This window comes from Camellia sinensis, chromosome 7 (assembly GCF_055761805.1).
Source record: "Camellia sinensis isolate YWXY chromosome 7, ASM5576180v1, whole genome shotgun sequence".
In the NCBI taxonomy this organism is placed as follows: domain Eukaryota; kingdom Viridiplantae; phylum Streptophyta; class Magnoliopsida; order Ericales; family Theaceae; genus Camellia; species Camellia sinensis.
In genome coordinates, this window is record NC_138967.1 from 77,155,029 (window position 1) to 77,177,891 (window position 22,863).

Consider the following 22,863-nt stretch of genomic DNA (forward strand, 5'->3'; position numbering starts at 1 on the left):
GCCTCAAAATCTGAGTCTGAAACCCACGGGTAAAGCTGACTCCCAAACACTGATAGTAATGCCCGCAGGCCTGATGCCAAAATTCGCAAACTGGTGCCCGCAGGCCTGATGCCCAAACTCATATACTGATACATGCATTCCTGTAGAGACGCACTCTAAAGCACATAACAGATAAGTGAGAGCCAAAACACCCCTATGTTAGGGTAAGGTTTCCCTGTCCTATTTTGTCAGGAGCTAGGGTTTCATTACGCACACAGCGGCTTCAAACAACCTATAAACGGGTAGGCAACCTGTCCTAATTTGGAATGGTCACTATGGATCCGAATATGCACTAGGTCGAATGGTCAAAGAGGGTGCCCCGGTAAAACCGGGGTTTGTGTTCCCATACTGGCAGAGCCCACAACCGGTCAGCCTTATGGTCATGCCTTGACAAGACAAGCCTCCGGCAAACTGTTCAGGAATAGCAGATGGCAAACACGGTGTCCTAGGCGCACCAATGCAAATGCAATGCAAAGAAACACACAAGTGTAGTAAAAAACAGATATCACGAGTTCGAGTCAAGTTCTCTAAATCCCCAGCAGAGTCGCCAGAAACTGTAACAAGCCCGCGGGGGACCTCGCTACAGCTCGGACTCGACTTTGTCAGTCACGGTTCTAAGTCTGAACCAAAGAGTCCAAATCCGGCAAATCGTTTTGAGAAAAATAGATTTTTGAAAGAAGTGCCAAACATGGACTGCTTTGCCAGATACAGAGTCGCCACCTAAATATTTTATTTTGGGAAATTTAGGAAACCCTGACTCGGTGCCAAAAGGCCACGTGTCCGTCATCACCAAAGTTGCCTCGGCTCGGGAACTTGGGTACGATTGGGGAAGGTCACTTCGTGAGCACCCCCGCTCGCCCGGTCATAGACCGGCCTCTACTAACCATGATATCAATTTTTGAAAACATTGTATGTTCTTATTCTGGTTATTAGCCTAGGTTACTATGTGATGCTCGCAGTATATAAATATAGACTGGGTCGTCCGAATTGGAACAAAACATTTCATGCTTGTTTATTTGAAAATGGTTTGATGGTGCTACCCGCAGGTAGGCTAAGACACGGATTTGCCACCCTCAGGTGGGCTTTTGGAAAAGATGGTTTTGCCACTATCTAGTGGGCTTAAAACAAACATTTGATGAATTGTCCCAATTCAAGTAACCCAACCTTCACCCACAGGCATTCAGGCAGTTATATCAGATAAGCACATAGCCTCATGGTAAGCATGCTATTCATGGCGGTCACTCACACGCATGCAAGGATGCTAAAGCATAAAACTTACCGAGTACTCCAAGCCAAAATAGGAACTCATTAGAAATTATGCATGATCCTAACTATACAGAAATGCCTAATGCAACACATGCAAAATGCAATTTATAGCAGGCTCGGCTATTCTAAGATGGCATATGAAATGTTACAACTATCATGTATTCAACTTTGAAATTGAAAGTACAATGCAGTTAGTATGATGCGCCAAGCCCGGTGCATGCAATACAGATGAATGATGCAAACATGCTGTCATACTGTATGCTAATTTAAATATGCCCTAATCTAACCATCATAAGCGGATAAATAAAAGGGAGAAAGACGTGGGGTTGGAAGACATACATCACACTCACGCACACTTATTACAGTTGTGGCCCTCGCGCAGAGGGTCCGAATAAATAATACAGTCCAAATATTACAGTCCCGAATAAAAGAATATTACAGTCCAAAATATTACAAAATCCTAATTAATTAATGAATTAACTAAGAAAGCAAATAAATCTGGCGTGCAAGCCAGGGACTGCCTTGCTTCTGATGGATGATGCATGTCCGGATTGTCTTGCGCGGAAATCCACCGGAATGCCCCAATTAGCCTCTGTTTACACCTGTTATTCTTGAAAAGCGTGCCAAGTCCCGGAAAGTTGCTGATTCCTGGTTTTGCTGCAACAGAGAGCAGGAAAGGGGCATAGCAATGTATTTGCACAAATATATGCATGTCTCGATCCTCGTGCCACCAATCACGCATACCGAGGCATGATGGCCGAGGAGTCGAAATGCACAACTCAATATAGGATGAATGCACATGAAACTACAGCTAAAACCTAACTCCATCATGGATAATCCGGAGTGTCGGTGACTGGGGAATTGAGACACATTCCGTCACTCGGAGTACGAAATGTACCTCGTTTCCCGTGCCCGGGCTAACTCCTATTCCGGACACGATGCAATATGCATGATATGCATGAAATTCAACTAAGATACAATCCTAACGTACACAATGCTATGAAATGAGATGCCTCGAAATGCGTGCACGCAGGCACGCAAACCGAGAAAATGCAGAATGCTATGAAAATGAAATGCCTCGGAGTGCGTGAACACGGGCACGCAAACCGAGAAAAAGATGTGTGTCTCGAAATGTGTGCACGCGGGCACGCAAACCGAGGCAATGATATGTGTCTCGAAGTGCGTGCAGGCGGGCACGCAAACTGAGGCGATGATATGTGTCTCGAAGTACGTGCACGCGGGCACGCAAACTGAGGCGATGCGAAAGCGATGCGAATGTCATGAAAAATGCAACATGGACTTATACTAACATGAGAGAGCCTCAGCCACACTCACATAAGATGCCGATGGCAGAAAATGAAGTGCCTCGAAATGCGTGCACACGGGCACGCAAACCGAGGTGATGCGAAAGCGATGCGAATGACATGAAAAATGCAACATGGACTTATACTAACATGAGAGAGCCTCAGCCACACTCACATAAGATGCCGATGGCAGAAAATGAAGTGCCTCGAAATGCATGCACACGGGCACGCAAACCGAGGCGATGACAGAATGATATGAAAATGACATGAAAATGACAAATGGGCTTATACCAACATGAGAGAGCCTCAGCCACACTCACATCGGATGCCGGCGGATAAAAATGAAGTGCCTCGAAATGCGTGCACACGGGCACGCAAACCGTGGCAATGATAAAATGCGATGAACTGACTTGAAAATGACAAATGGGCTTATACCAACATGAATGAGCCTCAGCCACACTCACATAGGATGCCGGCGGATAAAAATAAAGTGCCTCGAAATGCGTGCACACGGGCACGCAAACCGAGGCAATGATAAAATGCGATGAAACATGGCAAAAATGATATGCAAGCATGCTAATGGAATTTCAGCAACAAAATAAGGGGGAAAACAGTCCCGAAATGAAGCGAAATGACATGAAATGCAAGGAAATGTCCCGAAATGCGAATTTAGGCACCCGAAATGGCCTATAGCTATGCAATGCGTGCACAATATGGACATGGAATGTAAAGACAGAAGCAAGGCAGCCCCAAAATTAGCATTTTACTAGTTTATAGCATGGCCAAGCAGTGGACAAAAACAGGGCAAAACAAGCATGCAAAAATGGGGAATAAACATGAGATTAAGAAGTAACTCATAGCTACTGTCCTCGAACAGGTTCGGGCCCTTCTACAATATTGAAGAGGGGCCAAAAATATGCACATTTACAGAACTGTAAAATCCTCAAAAACAAACATAGATATGGCTAAGCTTTTATGTAAGAAAACGGGCCAAAAGATGGCCAAAGAGGCAAGTGGTATATACAATGCCCAAACTGAAAAATTCCCTTCTACAACATTGAAGAGGGACCAAAAATAAGCATATTTCCAGAACTGTAAAATGGCCAAAACAGTATAAAAACATGCTAGAAATGCAATGCAAAATAAGGCTCAAAAGAGGCTATAACATGAGGTATGCAAAATATTCCACAAATGGCCAAAGACCCTTAATGAAACATGTTAAGAAGGTCAAAATAAGACTATCTCTAGGCCTGCAAATCGTCCAAAAATGGAAGCATAATGGGCTGCCAAAGCATGCAAGAAAACGGTATTTAAGGAGGACATTGAAGCAAGTGCAACATGGAGGGCTCAAACAGGGTTGAGCCCTTAATGAGACATGAAAATGAGCTCAAAGTAATGATCTTTCCAGTTTTGGTCGGAGCTCAAATGTACAAGAAAGAAAGGCTAAGAAATGTTGCAAAAAATGAGCTCAAAAGAGGGAAAGTGGACTTACCCTTGAAGATCAATTCTTTCGTTGCTTCTTGGGCCAACTTTGTTGCCTCTTAGCTTCTGGAATTCCTCTCCTTGCTCTTGGAATGGGGTGGTGGTGGTAGAGCTTGGTGTTGTAGTGTAAATGGTGGTGTAGTACTTGAAGCTTTTTAGGAAAATGAGAGAGATGGAGGAGGATTTGTCTCTTGAGGCTTGAAGAACCAATTTTCTAACCTCCTAAAGGGGAGGAGAGGTTCTCTTTATATAGAGAAACCAAAGGGGCAAAGCTTCTCTTGGAAGCTTTGACCAAAAGGGCCAAGCTTCTCTTAGAAGCTTGGAGCAAAAGGGCCAAGCTTCTTGGAGAAGCTAGGCAAAAAGGGTCAAGAGGTTCAAGCTTCTTGGAGAAGCTAGCCAAAAGGGTCAAAAGGTTTAAGCTTCTTGGAGAAGCTAAACAAAAAGGTTCAAAAGGGTCAAGCTTCTTGGAGAAGTTTTAAAAAGGGGTCAAAAGGTTCAAGCTTCTTGGAGAAGCTAAACAAAAAGGTCAAGCTTCTTGGAGAAGCTAAAAAAGGGGTCAAGCTTCTTGGAGAAGCTAAAAGAGGTCAAGCTTCTTGGAGAAGCTAAAAAAAAGGTCCAAAAGGGTCAAGCTCCCTCAAGAAAAGGTCTCGGTTAGGAGAAGTGGCCGATTGATCAAAAATAGTGGCCGGCCATGAACTTTTAGGGTCCTCCCAAGTGTGTAGATCACAGATATGTGGTCGAAAGTTGGCAACACTAACTCCAAGGTGTTCAACATTAGCCCGGAAGTTGGGAAAACGGGCGCCGGGAGGCTCCGGAGGAGAGATAACTGGTTGCTGCAACAATTGCTGGCCTCCCACCCTTCAGTGACCTTCCCTGTGATAAAACAGAGGTACCTGCCAAAAATGAACGAAAACCATTGCAAAACGAATGTTCCGGGGCCAAAACACGCAGTTCGAGGTCCCGAAAATGGGCTGTTAAGCACCGAAAGTGGCATTCGACCTCGAAGTGGGTTTCTCAGCCCCCAGTGTCCCTCAAAAGGGAGCAAATAGGAAGTATGCCAAAAATCAGAGCAATAGGAGATGGTTAAGCGGTCCCGAACCGAGGCACACGGCCTGACGGCTCCGAAAACCGGGAACCGGACTCCGAAATGGGAAAAATGGCCTACGGCCACCAAATGTAGCCTACGGACATTGAGAGATGGTCTACAGGACCTCTCCCTCCCCTCAGGAAAAGAAACAGAGAAAATCGAGTCTGGTTCGCAAACCGAGACAAGGCACAGAAAAGGGTTCGGGAGTCCGGAGGCAGGGCTCACGGCCGCAACTCCGAAACTTCTGAACGAGCACATCATGCAACATCACCAAGCGCTCAATTGGTGACGTCTGAGTCTTAAGGTCGGTCAAAAATGGGGTGTCTACAACAGTGCGATTGACTTGAAATGCACAAGACAGTGCGATTGATTTGAAATGCACAAAACAGTGCGATTGATTTGAAATGCACAAAACAGTGCGATTAATCTGAAATGCACAAAACAGTGCGATTGATTTGAAATGCACAAAACAGTGCGATTGATTTGAAATGCACAAAACAGTGCGATGATATGCGATACACATGGGGCAACTTTTGAGCTTTTGTAAAAACTAAAAGGATATAAAAAGGATACACCTTGCACGAATTCGAGTGCCACGCATGGAAGACACGATTCGAGGTCACAACGGAGACCGGTTGAGGGTCGGAAATGCACTGTTTTGCACTGTTTTGAGCACTAAAGGCCCTGGACCCCACACATAACTCAAACAATGGTGTAGGAGGCTCCAAAATCACCTTAGGAGGTCACCGGATTCCCACCGGCCATCAAAATATATCACCGGCCGTCCACCGGCCATAATTCAATTCCATCGGCACAATATTCTGCCAGCCGGCACAAAATGTTGCCGATCGGCAAAAAGTTCCTGAGTCGGGGCAGATTCGACATTTCACCACGGGTGTTTTAAAATAGGGTTTCTAAACCCTATTTCTCACTTCCTCCTTTGCCGAAATTCCACACCCTCTCTTTCTAGAGTGTTTTCCTCTCCTCTTTTCTCCGTTTCTTCGCGTTCTACGCCCATTTCGTCGTCGGATTCGCGATTTTCTTCGCGTTTCAGACATTTTCAACCGAACAAATCTTTGTTTCGGTGCCTCTTTTGCCATTCCCACCTTTTTGGGGTTTGTTCCCCCCACTTTCCTCTTGATTTCCGTACTCTTTTCACATCCCGACCTTTTCGGCCATTTTCGACCTTCTCGGGGGTTGACTTTTCGGTTGACTTTCCATATTCTAGCTCGGTTTTCCTTCCTCCGGCTATTTTCTCATCATTCTTGACATGGCGGACAACATTCCACGCGGTGGGACTCCCCCGGATCACGAGATGGATCCCGAGGTCGAGCTCCTACCTTTGAGCGAGCGCCCGTTCGACCCGGCGACCTACCGGCCGGCGATTCATGTTATGCCCCCTGACGGACTTCGCCAATTTCAGAGCTTCGAGAGGCACGTGCCACCCGAGCTATTACTGCGTGAGCCTACCTCCCACCTTTCCATCGGCGCTTCCGAGGTAACTCTCTTTTCTTTGCTTTACTTTCTGCAATGTAGGACACAAAACTGTCGTAGCTATTTGTGCTCTTTAACTGCTTTAGCTCAGATACCTTATATTCTGTAGTTGATTGTAAACATTCGTACAACTGATATCTGCTTGAGACTGACACATGCACACACACTGCACTAGCCCTGAATCACTCAAACACACTACGCTCACTGTATTTCACTGCATACCCACTGGTACCCAGCATTTGCTTGAGTCTGAAAATATGCACACATGCTATACTGTACTGAACCACCCGAACACGCTGACGCATCACACGCTGTAGTTCACTGTAAGCTTCTTAGAACTGCATTTTGAATGTTTCCTTGCAATTGTTGTTTTTTGTTTGTTTGCAGGAGGATTCTCATACCATTCGTGGGTATGGGAACACCGGCGCTCGGGACTGGTATGCCGAGCTTCCCGATGCGGTCCGTCGCATCGTGGACCAGGCGGGCTTCGGCGCTTTCTGCAGGGGACTATCCAGACTCACGACCTGCAGACCCTTGCTCGCCGCTCTAGTGGGGAGGTGGTGGGACACCACCGACTCATTCCATTTGTCTGCGACGGGAGACATGACGATGACTCCCTATGATTTCTCGATGCTCACAGGCATCGGGGTAGGGGGTGATCCGATCCCCTTTGATACTGACATGGACGAGTGGATTTCCGCTCAGATCTATCTGCTCGGTGAGGTGCCACCTCTCGCGCGTCCTGGCTATGTCACACGCGGCTTCCTCATGTTCTTTATGGACAGACCTAAAACATGGCAAAATGAGCACAAAACCTTCACAAGGCTAAACCTAAAACATGCTAGAGCAAAGGCTAACAACCTAAGGCATATTAGGGCAATAACAAGGCATTACATGGTAGGTATGCTAAGCATGCATGGTGTACCAAAACCAACACACAACAAGGTTATATCATGGCATAATAAGCATGGAAAATAGCCAAGACATGATCAATACACACTCTAACATGATGCTCCCTTAAGAGGCCAAAAAGGGTCCCTTTCAAGGACAACAAGGAGAGGGGGTGGCCCTCCCGTTTTGGAGACTTCAAGGCACCATCTTCACCACTGAAATCTCTCATTTCAGTGGTGAAGAGGCCCAAACACCAAAGTCTCGAAACTCACTCAAAATATCACAAAATGGGGCCTTACAAGGCGTAGGAGGGGTCAAACGAACCCAAACCACAAAACGCTCTGAATAAACAATCAAGAGGGCTAAAAAACAGAACTTTTTTGTCTTATACAATAAGCACGAAAACAGCTCTAAGATGGGTAGAAAATCAATGCAAAAATGGGAAATAAAAGGGAAGTTCTCACCCTTGTAGATCACCTTCACAAATGATGCTCCAACAGCCCTCCTTGGCTTGAATCTAGCTCCAAAACACCAAAAACAACCCTCAAGAGGTCTCAGCTCCAAGGGATGGTGTAATGGTGGGTGCTTGTGAGCAAAAGTGAGACAAAACACACACACTAAGGCTAAAATGAGAGAGAGGTATAGAGATAGAATATATATCAAACCCTAAACCTAAAACCAGAGCTCTCACATTGTTTTTCTCTCTCAAGTGTCTAACCTAGAGCGAAGAGAGGAGGGCTCCTCTTATAGAGGAGCCAATCTTGTAAAGCTTACAAGGTAAGCTAACAAGGAGTGCATCCCACCATACACGTGAATGGAGGGGAACAAAATGACATACAGCTGTCTTAAAATATCTGCAAAAGCAAATGAACAGTAATCGGCTGCTCAAAATTGCCATTTTGTAAAAAAGTAGTGCCGACCGGCAACAAACAGTGCTGACCGGCAATATATATTGCCGATGGCAACAAAATACCAGCCGGTGGCCCATGGCCATGGCCGATGATGTGTGGGGATGCCTCACAAGGCATTCCCTGCCCTTCCAAGGAAAAACACAAGTGTTTGGTGCAAAACCAGACACTAAACGGTCGAGTTCGGAGATCCTGACGCAAGGCGCGTAGCCGAGACCTCCGGGAACTCCAAACGAACACAAACAAGGGTAATCACCAAGTGTTCCAATGGTGACGTCCAAGTCTTGAGGACGCCCAAAAATCGGGTGTCTACAAGGGTGGGAGTGGATTTGGCAATGGCCTCGGCTCTTGGGGCGTCAAGTGCCATTTTCTGATTAAAACCCTCAGAGCTTTGGACAGGGGCATATATAATGGGGTGAAGGTTCTTTGGCCTCAAGGTTGGTATTTGGTTGTTTGTGTATTGCTTCTAGACGCACCGGAGAAAGGTGTCGCTGCCATGGGTCTTGGAGAGGGAATGGTCGTGACCATGCTTACTTCTGAAGTTCTATTATTTGTAGTGTTGCTGGTGCTTGTATTGGTGTTGCGGTTGAAGGTTCTTTTGGGTTGCTCTCTGTCATTATCAATCAAGCCCTGCTTCAAGGTATCCTCAATCTGTACTCCCATCTCATGCAAATCTGAAAAGGTAGGGAAGGGGAGTACGATCATTTTCTGCATAAGCTTAGGCTGGAGATTGCGCACAATCATCCAGATTTGATCCTTGTCAGTGGGCCTAAGGGTCATCATTGAGGCCTTGGCCCTCCAGCGGGCTACGAAATCAGAAAAATTCTCCTTAGGCTCTTGCCTTGTTGTCTCAAGATCACGGGTTGTAATCTCGATTTGCGTGTTATAGGAGTACTACGCAACGAAGGCCTCGGCCATCTCATCCTAGTTCCGTTTGACACCATCTTCTAATATTGCATACCAGATAGCGGCCACAGCCGATAGGGTCCGGCCGAATAATGAAAGCTTCGGCAGTCTGGTGAGGTCCATCGGCTGTAGTATATCTGAGAACAACCAGAGATGCACCATGGGATCCCCAGATCCGTCAAAGCGGTCGATTTGTGGCATTTGGAACCTATCTGGTAGCATCACAGCCACGTTGGTATACCCGTCCTCAATGTCTGGGATGGACTTTACCCCTTGGGATTTCTTGAACAATTTTTCAAGCTTGCTCAACTTCAACGTTGTAGGGTCGACCTCGAACTCAAAGGGAGAATCCGATTGATTGATAGGCGTAGGTGCCTTGGATAGTTAAGGTAGAATCAGGGGCGGAGCCAACCCTGTCGGATTGTCCGTCTCTCCCTGGACATTTGGTGCCTCCCCGGGTGTCGGAACTCCTGGTGGGGGAGGAGCTTGATGTGAAGCAGATGCCCCGGTTTACTACTGTAGCCGGGTAATTAGTTCTGCCTGTTGGGCCATGACAACGGCCTGCTGTTTGGAAAATTCTTCTTGACGAACAGTGTCCTCATGCATGGCTTTCATGCTCTCCTGGAGCTGACGCACCATGTCTTCCATCCCTGACATATTGCCCCCTGACATACTGCCCTGATTTATCTGAACTGCTGGTGTATCTATCTCTGTAGTAGACTCGGAAACCTCAACCTGACTGTTCAAAGACCACTGATCTGGCAACCTCTACTCGGATACACTGCGTCTTCTCGACCTCCATCTGATAACCGGGGGTAGAGAGTGGAACACTGGTTGTCCGTCGACCAGATCCTCAGATCGATTGAGTCGGTGACCTCTTGTCCAGAGTGCTTGGGGAATATCTGCTTGGTCTGAAGCAATTGTGCTAAACTACCCTAGAAAAAAGATAAATAAAGAAATAATAAGGAAATAAACAACCAGACAAACGGACAGCATAACAGCTTAAAATAAACACACAACACACAGTCGGGCATAACAACGCGCAGTCGATAAGCTGAATATACTGTTCTCAAAAGCACTGATCACTGTTCCCAAACTACCGTCCCCAAAACTGAATCTGGTACCCGCAGATAACTGATTCCCAAAATACTGAACTGGTGCCCGTAGGCCTGATGCCCAAACTTGCAAACTGATACATGCATTCCTGTAGAGATGCACTCTAAAAGCACATAGCAAGCAAGTGAGAGCCAAAACACCCCTATGTTGGGGTAGGGTTTCCCTGCCCTATTTTGTCAGGAACTGGGGTTTCACTACGCACGTAGCGGTTTCAAACAACCTGTGATCGGGTAAGCAACTTGTCCTAGTTTAGAATGGTCACTATGGATTCCGAATATGCGCTAGGTCGAATGGTCAAAGAGGGTGCCCCGGTAAAACCGGGGTTTGTGTTCCCGTCATGGCAGAGCCCGCAACCGGTCAGTCTTATGGCGCGCTGCTTGAAGCAAGCCTCTGGCAAACCGTTCAGGAATAGCATACGACAAACACGATGTCCTAGGTGCACCAATGCACTTGCAATGCAAAGAAACACATAAGTGTAATCAAAACAAGATATCATGAGTTCGAGTCAAGTTCTCTAAATCCCCAGTAGAGTTGCCAGAAACTGTAGACGTCCCCGAACGCCCCAGGAGGGAAATCCCGTTTTGTTCATTGGGCTCACTACAGTTCAGGACTCAAATGTCACGGTCCTGTATCTAATCTCGCAGAGTACAATGCAAGACCGATGAATCATCAAAGAGTCCAAATCGGGGAAATTGTTTTTGAAAACAGATTTTTTTGAAAGAAGTGTCAAACATGGACTGCTTTGCCAGATACAGAGTCGCCACCTAAATATTTTATTTTAGGGAAATTTAGGAAACCCAGACTCGTGCCTAAGGCCACGTGTCCGTCATCACCAAAGTTGTCCCGGCTCAGGAACTTGGGTACGATTGGGGAAAGTCACTTCGTGAGCACCCCCGCTCGCCCAATCAAAGATCGGCCTCTACTAATCATGATATCGAGTTTTGAAAACATTATGTGATCTTATTCTGGTTATTAGCCCAGATTTACTGTGTGATGCGCACAACATACAAGTATAGACTGGATTGCCTAAGTTGGAACAAAGCATTGCACATCCGTTTGTTTTGAAAATGGATTGAAGTTTGCTACTCGCAAGTAGGCTAAAACACGGGTTTCGACGAATTATCCCAACTCAAGCAACCCAACCTTCACCAACAGGCATTCAGGCAGGTATATCACATAAGCACATAGCCTCATGGTAAGCATGCTATCATGGCAGTCACTCACACACATGCAAGGATGCTAAAGCATAAATACTTACCGAGTACTCCAAGCCAAAACAGAAACTAATTAGTAATCAATGCATGTTCCTAGTTCATGTTAAGATGGCTAATGCAACACATGCAAAAATGCGACTAAGATAGGCTCGGCTATTCTAAAATGGCATATGAAATGCAACAACTGATACACGTATTCAACTCAGAATTGAAATACAATGCAGTTAGTATGATGCGCCGAGCCCGGTGCATTCAATACAGATAAGTGATGCAAACATGCAAGCATAAGTATGCTAATTGAAACATGATCTAATCTAACCATCATAAGCTGGTAAATAAAAGAGAGAAAGACGTGGGGTTGGAAGACATACATCATACACACGCACACTTATTGCAATTGTGCCCACGCTCGGAGTGTCCGAATAAACAATGCAGTCTAAATAAATAATTAACTACTCTAGCTAATTAAATATTACAAAACCCTAATTAATCAACAAATTAACTAGAAAAGCAAATAAATTAGCATGCAAGCTAAATGGACCACCTCAGCTCTGTTCTGAATGATGAAAGGTGTATGCATGCTGGAGTCGCCTTGTCGGTAAATTCCATCGCGATGCCTCGCCTCACCCTTGTTTGGAATTGATCTCAGAAACTTGTCCAAAGCTCCAGAAGGCTGAAACTCCACCTTGGGAAGGCCACCGACCAGTTATTAGCATGGGAGACCACCTGCCGACCACCCTTTGTGGTGGAGACCAAAGAGGGTGGTCGGCCTGCCAGAAAATCTGGTCGGCCGACCAGTTTCCACCTCTGGTTTTTGGTTTTTCTGCAACAAAGGCAAGGGAGAGAAAAGGCAATGTATTTTCAACAAATGTGTGCATGACCACTCTCCCTATCATTGCACAAGCTCTAGAGAGTGTAGTCCTCGATCCTCGTGCCATCAATCACGCATCTCAGTGCATAATGGCCGAGGAGTCGAAATGCACGACTCAATGGAACATTAATGCACATATAAGCAACTAAAGCCAACGACTCTATCATGGATAGTCAAGAGTGTCGGCGACCGAGAATCGAGGCACGATTCGTCACTTGGAGTACGAAACGTCCCTCGTTTCCCGTGTTTGGACTAAACCCTACTCCAAACACAATGCAATATGCATGACATGCATGAATGCAACTCTAACATGCAACCTAGATGCAAATGCCACTGAATGACGCAAGCATGCAAGGGATGACATGCAAACATGCTACTAGCATACACAATGTTATGAAATAATCAATGGCATACTCAATGCAAGGTGATTCTATATGGCATACGCAATGCATATGAAGACTAACAAATACACGATGCAATGATCAAATCATGCAACAACGTGAACTAAATGGCATATAGAATGCAAGATGAACTTAAACCAATATGAGTGGACCTCAGCCACACCCAAATCAGTGGCCATATGATGAAAATGAGACAACCGAAATACATGCAAACATGCACGGACGCAAATGATCGATCCTAAGGCACAACATGCAACTCTAACAAAGCATGGAAAAGGATGAAATATGGCATAGAATGGCACATGATCCAGCTCTGAAATATGATACACAGTGGTCCTGAATCATGCAAACACTTCACACGATGCATGCTAAATGGCCCGAATACCAAAACTAGTGAAGTGCGTTACACTAGAGGTACACAAAGCAATGCACAGATGGAAAAACCAACCCCGAACAAACCCTAGGCAGGTCCAAGACAGTGGTAAATTGGTCTAAAATGATGGCTTGGAATGCATTCAAATGAAGCCCATGCAATGGTCGGTAAATGAAGCATACGAGCCCGACTCTCTAATGCACTTAAAGAGTGGAAATCATGGGAATATGGCATTTATATAAGCTCTGAAATATGATGTTCAATGGCCCCAAAACATGAAAACATCTCAGCACATGCATGCGATGGACCTCAAAACTCAAAGTTAAGCATGGATATTGAGCTACAGGCATGCAAAACAAACATCATTCGACTATGAGACCCAAAAATAGAGCTAAGCCATGAAGAGGATTACTCTACACATGCAAGATAGACACCTAACATGGCAAAAAAAAAACTCTGGACAGAGTTCATGTAGGTCATAAAACTCACAAATAATGGCCTGAAACATGCTGAAGAAGTGTGCAAATATAGGGTCCTTTGTAAGGCCAATAATGCTAGAAAACAAGACCAGGGGTGAGAGGGTCACCCCTCTCTGATTTTGATGCTCAAAAACCCATAATAACCACTGAAAATCCACTAGATTTTAGTGGTCAAAAGGGCCAACAAAGCTCAACACAAAGGCCCAAATGCATGGATCAAAACAAAGAGAAGTGAAGCATGCAAAGGGGTAGATGACCCCCAAAAGAAAAGAGGTCTTAAACAAACATGTTAAGAAGCTTAAAAAAAGACTTTTTTCAGTTTATGACAAAGCCCAAATATGCTTGCAAACTAGGCTAAGATATGAAGCAAAACAATGCTGAAAATGGGAAAAATGAGAGTTGCCCTTGTAGTCAAAAGAGCCAGCAGCTTCTAGACCAAAATAGTAAACCTTCAACATCTGAAAACCAGCTCCAAGGTTCTTAGAGTGATGGTGGAGGTGTTAGGATAGGAGGTGGTGTGTAATGGTGCAAGAACAATGGAGTTTTGAAGGCCAAATGGGAGAGATACAAAGGGAGAGTGTATGGTTTTTGCTCCAGCAATTTCAGAACCCTTGCAAGTGGAGAGGAGGGTCTCTCTTATAGAAGAAGAGGTCCAAGGCTTCTCTTAGAAGCTTGAAGCAAAGGGGCCAAGCTTCTTAAGGAAGCTAAACCAGAAGGGTCAAGCTTCTTGAGGAAGCTAGACCAAAGGGGTCAAGCTTCCTCAAGAAGCTAAGAAAAGGTTAAGTTTCTCTAAGAAGCTTAGAGCAAAGGGTCCAACTTCTTTAAGAAGCCAAAACAAGAGGGTCAATCCTCCATACACGTGTATGGAGGATGGAGCAAATGCCTCCCAGCTGACACAACTGGATAGCACTCAGTGAGACAAAAAAGGAGAAAGCTGGCCGACCAGTTCAGGTGGTCGGCCGACCCTTTGCCCTGGTCGTCCGACCAGGTTCAAAAGGGTCAATCATCAAAAGCTAGTCTGTAGCCCTGATTGGTGGTCTCCCAGGTGAAAGTAACTCAGTGGTGGTATGGGAGACCAGAAAATGTGGCTCAAAAGTGAGGGAGACCAGCTACCTGACAAGAAAATCGGCCGGCGGGAGAAAAGTGGTCTCCAATGAGAAAAGGTTGTCTCCCACCCTTGTACCACCTTCCAAACAATGAAACTAGGGTCCACGCCAAAAATGAACCAAGACGGATGCAAAACGAGGGTTCGGGGGCCAAAACGCGCAGCCGGGTGCCCCGAAAACTGACTGTTAAGCATCAAAGGTGGCGTCTGACCACAAAGGTGGTCTCCCAGGCCATAGTGTCCCTCTCGAGAGAGGAAACAAGGTGTGTGCCAAAACCCGGAGCAAACGGAGGTAGTTAAGCGGTCCCGAACCGAGGCGCACGGCCGACGGCTCCAAAAATTGAAAACTGGTCTCCAAACGGGAAAAGTGGCCTATGACCACGAAACGTAGCCTACGGCCACTGAGAGATGGTCTATGAGACATCTCCCTCCCTTGGGGAAGAGAAAACAGAGAAAACAAGACCTGGTTCGCAAACCAAGGTGAAGCACAAAAAGTCCTGAAGTCCGGAGGCAAGGCTCTTAGCCGAGACTTCGTGACCTCAAAACGAGCACAACATGCGCGATCACCGAGCGCTCAATCGATGACGTCCGAGTCTTAAAGTCTGTCAAAAATGAGGTGTCTACACTTCTCTTTCCCCCCACGTGCGGCCCTGGGCCCCCGCACGTGCGGCACGTGTCCAGCAGCCCAGAATCTCCTGATTCAGCTCCCGGACACTCTGGACTTGTCCTCGCGCTCTCCGGAACTAGCGAGGTCTAAAACCAAAATGCAACAAGAGTAAGGATTTTATTTGAAGAACTAAATTCCGGGCGGTTCAAGCTCAACGAGAATAAAAGAAAGTAGAGCGAAAAAGGAAATAGAGGAGAAGAAAGGGAGGAAAACGGAGACCCGGTCGTCACAAAAAATTATAAAAAAAATTGAAAACTGAACAGATGTGAAATTTTTGTAACTTTATGTCTATATAAATTTCAAAACAGTGGAAGGAGTAATTAATTAAGAGTTATAAAATTTAAATTAAAAGTCAAAGTTGAATAAATTGAAATTGTGGGGAACAAAATGACATAAGGGGCAAAATGTATGGATTATTAATGTAATTTGTTCCTGTTTTATTAATTTCTTACTCATAATTTAACTAGTTTTTAATTTTTTTTTCCCTTTTATTTAGTAACCTTTATATTTGGCAGCTATTGCAAAACTTTGAACGTATTTCATCATGAAATAGTTTTTATTGTTACTTTTGGTTTAAATGGATGAAAAATGAGTGCACATTTAATTGCATTATTATTTGGATTGATTTGCATTTAATTTTGAAATAATTCAATTTGTTTAATTGACTTACAATTTATTATTACATTGTCAATGTTTCACATAATTTTCAATCTCTTTTGTTTATTATGTGCTACATAGTGATTTTTTTTATTTATATTTATTAAAATAAAATTAATATATCAAAAATATGTATACATTAACTGTGCATAGCACGGGTTTAACGCTAGTTTTATATAATTGAGTTTAGATATTGCACGATCTTCTATGAAAGAAAATTTAAAATAAAAACTTTCATATTAATTTACCTAGGCTTTTCACATTATAGTTACATCTTTCTATTGATAAAATTAGTAATTTTACAAACAATAAAAAATTTCACAAAAAGTTGTACGTAAGAGTAATACATTGTTGACATTTAAACTGGTGAAATGTTAACTCCTATATAAGATGAATGCAATACATCAAACACTGCATTTGGTACATGTGTTTGTATTGTTTTCTCAATATAAAAAAACAAATTAAACTCTCTTTTCTTGTCTCTATCACTCCAGTGTTGGAAGCTTAGGACAAAACATGCAGATTTATAGCGATCCCGGTTTCTAACTCGACCTTTATGGTGTTTCGGACTCGGGTCTTGCAGTTTAATGTTGTTGTTTTTGTCTTTTCCTCTTCTTACCCTTTGAATTTGAGTTTTAGAATGTCTTGGGCATGTTCAAAACAGGTTGGTTGGTTGTTGGTCTAGAACATTGTTGCCCAGAATTTTGGTCTTCCGCTCGAGCGGGCCTTATTGCGCTTGACTGGGGTTTGCAATCTTTCAGTACTTTGTGCATCTGCAAAATACTGCAGAAGTGTTTTTCACGCTCGAGCGGAGTTGCTTACGCTCGAGCGGGTCTGAGCTCGAACGGCCCCTTTAGCGCTCAAGCGACTGTCTGAAGTCTATAAAATACTGACGAGTGTATTCTACGCTCAAGCAGGTCTCATTGCGCTCGAGCGGGTAGTGCCTTGCTGTTGTGTCTTGGAGCTTGAGCGGCCTTTATTGCGGTCGAGCAGGTCTAATTTTTGAGCTCTTCAAGATCTCTATTTTCATCTGAGTAGAAGTTGGTTTCTCCATTTTTGGAGCTAATCTCTTGCTTGGCTCATCTTCCCTTCTTCAGGTAGGGATAATCTACTCATTTCTATGAGCTTTAACATAAATATTGGTCATTTTGTATAAATGGGTGGTTTGGGTGAAGTTTGGGTTTGGGTGTTGATTTGAGAAAGAGGGGTTTTTAAATTTAAACTGCTTATGTGTAAGGGGGATCTAAAACAAAAAATGGGGTTAATGATGTATAATTGTTGACATGGCGAGATTTGGACCTTGGGTTAATGTTTTTGGAATTTGGGGGAAAATGCCCTAGTTTGGAATTAAATAACTATTTTGTATAAATAGTGGATTCGTTGTGTAATTAATGATATTGGCTTGGAAATTATGGAATCGAAGGAACATGTGATTAAATGGTGTAGTTGGATTAATAAGTCACTCACCTATGGAAAAGTTGATAAATTATCTGTTGATAGATTTATTTATCTGTTTAGAAATAACTGTTTTGGGCTATCGGTGGAGGATAGCCATGATTGTTGTAGAAACTATATGATGATTTGGTAAATTGAAACTAATCAATTTGAATATGTCACTGAATATGATGGTTAGAAGTAAACATTGTATATATGATTGAATTGGTCATTGTATATGACAACTTGTTTAAATACATTGTATATGTATCTTTGTTTGGGAGGAGATAGGGGATGTACTCCATTGTTTGGGAGAAGATGGGGGATGGACTCCATGGATAATTAAGTTGGCCGGAGTGTCCAGGGTGAAAGTCCCGAAATCTTATTTATATTTGGGTGCCGGTTCCCTTGGACGTAGTTCCGTAAAATGGCAAGATAATGGATGTGTATGATTGATGTTTATATGTGAAGTGTTGATGATATGAGTTGTAGTCTCATTTTGAATTGTTTGAATAAAATTGAGCTATGTCAATGAATTGATTTGGGTACTTAAAGGGAAGTAGGTTTATTATGATATAAGTGTTGATTGGTCATGGAAATGGTGTAAGTTGGTTTACTAGTGTTAAACATTTATCGGATGCTAATGTTTTAGTTAATTCTCATATACTGTTTAGCATATCTCTACTGGGCTTTGGCTCACCCTACTTGGGACACCATTTTTCAGCTACAGGGGACATGCCGCCTCCAAGGTCTTAGCTTGGGAGGTTTAGGAGTTGAAGACTCCGTTTTGTTATTTGTAATTTGTGTTAAATGTAAATCCAAGACGAGGGCTTTCTATGTATAGAGCTAGGACTCTTCTTTTGTTGGAACCAAGTGATGACTTGGAAAGCTATAAGCCCGTAGGGCATTTACTTTGTTGCTAACATGTAATATCTTTTGTAAAGAAGACTCTGATGAATGAAAATATAACGTTTCTTTTATGTTCATGGATCTTGTGAATGAATGATTTATGTCTTAATTTGAGGGCGTCACAGATTTGTGAAACAATAGAGCAAGTATATGTGGGGAATTCTACATTGACGGGACCTACAAATGGAGTAAGGATCAAGACATGGCAGGTACGCAAACATATGACAACACACACACGTGTACACACATGGACAAATGTTTTGTCATCTACATATTTTGAAATTTTGGAGACATTAATTTTCTAATTTTGAAATTATCACATGTGCTATCTAGGGGGGATCCGGGTATGCAAAAAGTATCACATTTGAACACATCACATTTTTTAGAGTTGGAAATCCCATCATCGTCAACCAATCTCATAAGGACAATCACAAAAATGGCTAACTAGTAAAAACATTGAATCTTCATTTCTTAAGAAGGATTTTGAGTTTTTCCACATGCTTGTACATGCCAAAAGAACTAACATACTATTTTGATGGTAATGTGATTCATATTGAACGAATCGACGGTGCAAATAAGTCATGTGACTTATACGAATATCAATGGATCACCTGTCAGTGACCAAGCAATTACTTTGAATTGCAGTGTGAGCAAACCTTGCACAAATATTGTAATGGGTCAAATTAACTTAGTTTCTTCCGTTCCTGGAAGGAAAATCACTTCCTTCTGCCAAAACGCTCATGGAACTTCCATTTCAACTATACCTAATGTAACACCCGCATCCTTTAATCCATTGGAGTGCGTATTTAATTCCCATATTTTATCGTTTTGGAAGTCTTTGGAGTTGTGGAATGTTGGGTTTGGAGGAGTGTGATCCAATTTAAACTTGTTGGATTTGTTTGTTTGTGCTTGTTCTTGTCAAAAAGTTCATTGGGCACTTAGAAATTCCATTTTGGGGTCGACACTAGCCTTCCTAAGGGTCGACCCTTACCTGTTAGTGAAGTTTCTAGAAGTGTTGCTGGAAAATATGGTAGACACCAGTCTGGGGAGGGTTGACCCTCTTATGTTGCAGAATTTGTGTGTTAGTTGCTGGAAAATAGGGTCGACCCCTTTGCTTCTGTCAGATTGTCTTTTCTACCTAAAGGGTCGACCCCCCTGCCCGAAGGGTCGACCCCTGCGTGTTTTTTTCTAGATTTGTGGGTCTGAAAGGGCCCTACCTTTGGGGGGTTTTGGGCCTATTATTTTTTTGACCTTAGGACTACCTTTCTACTATTATAAACAGGCTCTAAACATAGTTTCATTTCACTTTTCTCCTCTTTCCTCTCTCTCAAATCGTGAGTTCTCCTCTCTCTCTCTCTCTAAACTCAAGCTTTTGGCACTAAGATCTCAAGATCTACTCACCTAGAGTGATCTTTTCACCATGGTCCTTTGAGAAAAAGTGTAGATCTCGTCGAGGACTTCCTTTTGGTCTGATTGGTTCGTGGTTTCATCGCCATTGATTTTTGGGCTGTCATCTCTTGGCTTCAAGCGCTAGGAGTTTCTAGTTCTCTTTCAATACCCTCGTTTATGGATATATTTGTGGTATTTTCTTTATATAAATACCAGAGTTTATATTTTTTCGCATGTTGTGATGAATCATGAGATTGGGGGTTAAGGTTTGAAGGGAGTTGGGTTCACTTGTTGGGTTAAGATATTGGGTCATGAGTTTGGGTGTAAAAGTAATAGAAGGGTTGAAATAAAATGTGTTTTGTGAAAAGTTTTAACTTCTCTTAAAAACTCTAGTTTGGCTCATGAAGATGGTTAATGGTTTTGCTTCAATTAATAGTAGAATCATGAAATTGAAGTGTTAAATTACACATGTACAAGTTTAATTGAAATTTTAAAGAGTTTACAAATTTATGTAAAAGTTGCGATTGAACCCTCAATGTTGATGTTTTTAATTATGTTATAATGTGAACCAAACTTGGGGGAAAAGAAATTACTAATGGTATGGATGATATGAGCTTTGTGTTGAAATGGTTGTGTTGAATCTTGTTCTGTGTTATGTGAATTGTGTTGGGTTATGTTGTGTTAAGTTGGTTGAGTTGTGTTGTGTGGAATTGAGTTGGGTTGTGTGGAATTGAGTTGTGTTGGGTTGAGTTGAGTTGAGTTGTGTTGGGTTGTGTTGTGGTTGGTACCCGAGCGGAGAGTTGAAAAATGGTTTTTCGGTGCCCATGATCGTCCATATCATAGCCGGTAAATGTGGGGGATTGTTTTAAAAATTGAAAAAAAAAATGGTTTTTCAGTGCCCACAATCGTCTGTATAATAGCCGGTAAATGTGGGGGTGGTTTGAATTCAAGGTGCCCGATTGCCCTGTCTAGGCTTATCGCTGGACGAATGTGGGAAAAGTGTTTTTGGGTGTCGACATAGTCCTACCGTATTGTAGTCGGCGAAAGTGGAAAAATGATTTTTGGGTGTCCACACAGTCCTGCCGTACTGTAGCCAGCAAAAGTGGAAAAATAGATGGTTTTCGAAAATGTTTTGGGTGCCCACGTCCTGCCGTATAATAGCCGGCAAATGTGGCGGATGGTTTTAAAAAGTTGAAAATGGCTTTCGAAAAAGACATGGTTTTTCAGAAAATGATTTTTGGGAGTTCACTTCCTGCCTTATAATAGCTAGCAAAAGGTGGAATGTGCTCTGAATTGGGTGCCCGCTATCACGCCGTATTAAGTCAGTAAAAGGTGGAATGTGTTATGACGTGTGTTGAGGTCGGTGATGATATGTGTGACTTGTGATGAACTTGTGAAATTACCATTTGATGTGTAATTTGATATGGAAGGGGCATGTTTATGGAAATTATTTGAAAAGAATGGATAATGAAATGGTAATTGGATAATGTAACTTTCTTATCGGGTTAAAGTAGTGTTTGTTGTAATAATTGGCACTGTTCCAACAACATTAGCATTGTTTAGCCTGTCATTATTAATAAGAGTATCTTGTGAGTTCCATCTCTTTGCAGTATAAAGCATTGAATCCTTGTGATTTTGACAATATTCAATTTCAATAGCATTATTAAATTGCAAACACTAGGTAAATTTGAATCTTCATATAATTACATTCTAAATATGAAGAAAATTACGATATTTTTATAATGAAAGTTACAAATGTGTGGACCCTTAAAAATGTGTGTATTTATGTATTCTACCACAACATTCGTAAAATAATTTCAAAGTATAAAAAAAGGATAAAGTACATTTGTGGTCATTAGAAGTATGTGTGCCTTGTCACTTTGGTCTTTTAAATTTTAATTTTGCCAATTTTGTTAATAAAATTTTCATTTGAATCAATTTGGTCATATTTCAAATGAACTAACATAATGATAATAAAATACACATATGGTTCCTAAGATATGGGTTCTATGTCATTTTAGTTCCAAAATTTTTATTTTGTTAATTTAGCCCCACAAATATTGATGAAAAAGATTAACGCAACCTTATAATATTGAGGGATAAAATTGAAACTTTAAGGACTAATGACACAAAATTTATACTTTAGGGACTGTGTTGAAATTTATGAGTATTCTGCTTACGATTTAAATGGTCATTTGAAATTGGATCAATTTGAAGCTCAAATCTCAATGAAATAGCTTTACCATTGTGCTAAGACTTGTCTTGAATTGGTGAATATGGAAAATATAGAGAGAGGATTAAAGCTTATGGGATATTAGACAAAGGAGAGAAAAGTTTGGTGTTATAGTCTTGTTGGTGCTAGGAAGTCTGTCTTTCTGTGTGTTGAAACTTTCTTACAAAGGAGTCTTTCATTGCTTGATTGAAAGGAGAGGTGGCACCATTTCCTTTTGGTTGTATCTATCTATCTGTCACACACCAAATTTTAATTACTCAGAAATATTACCAAAAGCCTTTAATTGAGGTCCAATCTTATATATATATATATATATATCTCTATTACTCTTGAGTAATAGAAACATAGTAATGCATGTTCTCCCTCTTAAAGAATACAATAATGGAAATAATACATGCCAAGCTTCTGCTGCAAAGCTACAAATAGATATGATACATTATTCATTCCTTTTACATCTATGGTGAAATTAAACATAAAAGATACACGGATCCCATTACTCTTCAACTAATGAATCTGACTTTCTCTTCCTGAAAAAAAGATAAAACACTGAGGGCTGAGCTTTTATGCCTAGTAGGAATCTCATAGTTCTACAACAATAGCTAACACATAGATAGAAATGATCATGCATGCAAGGTGAT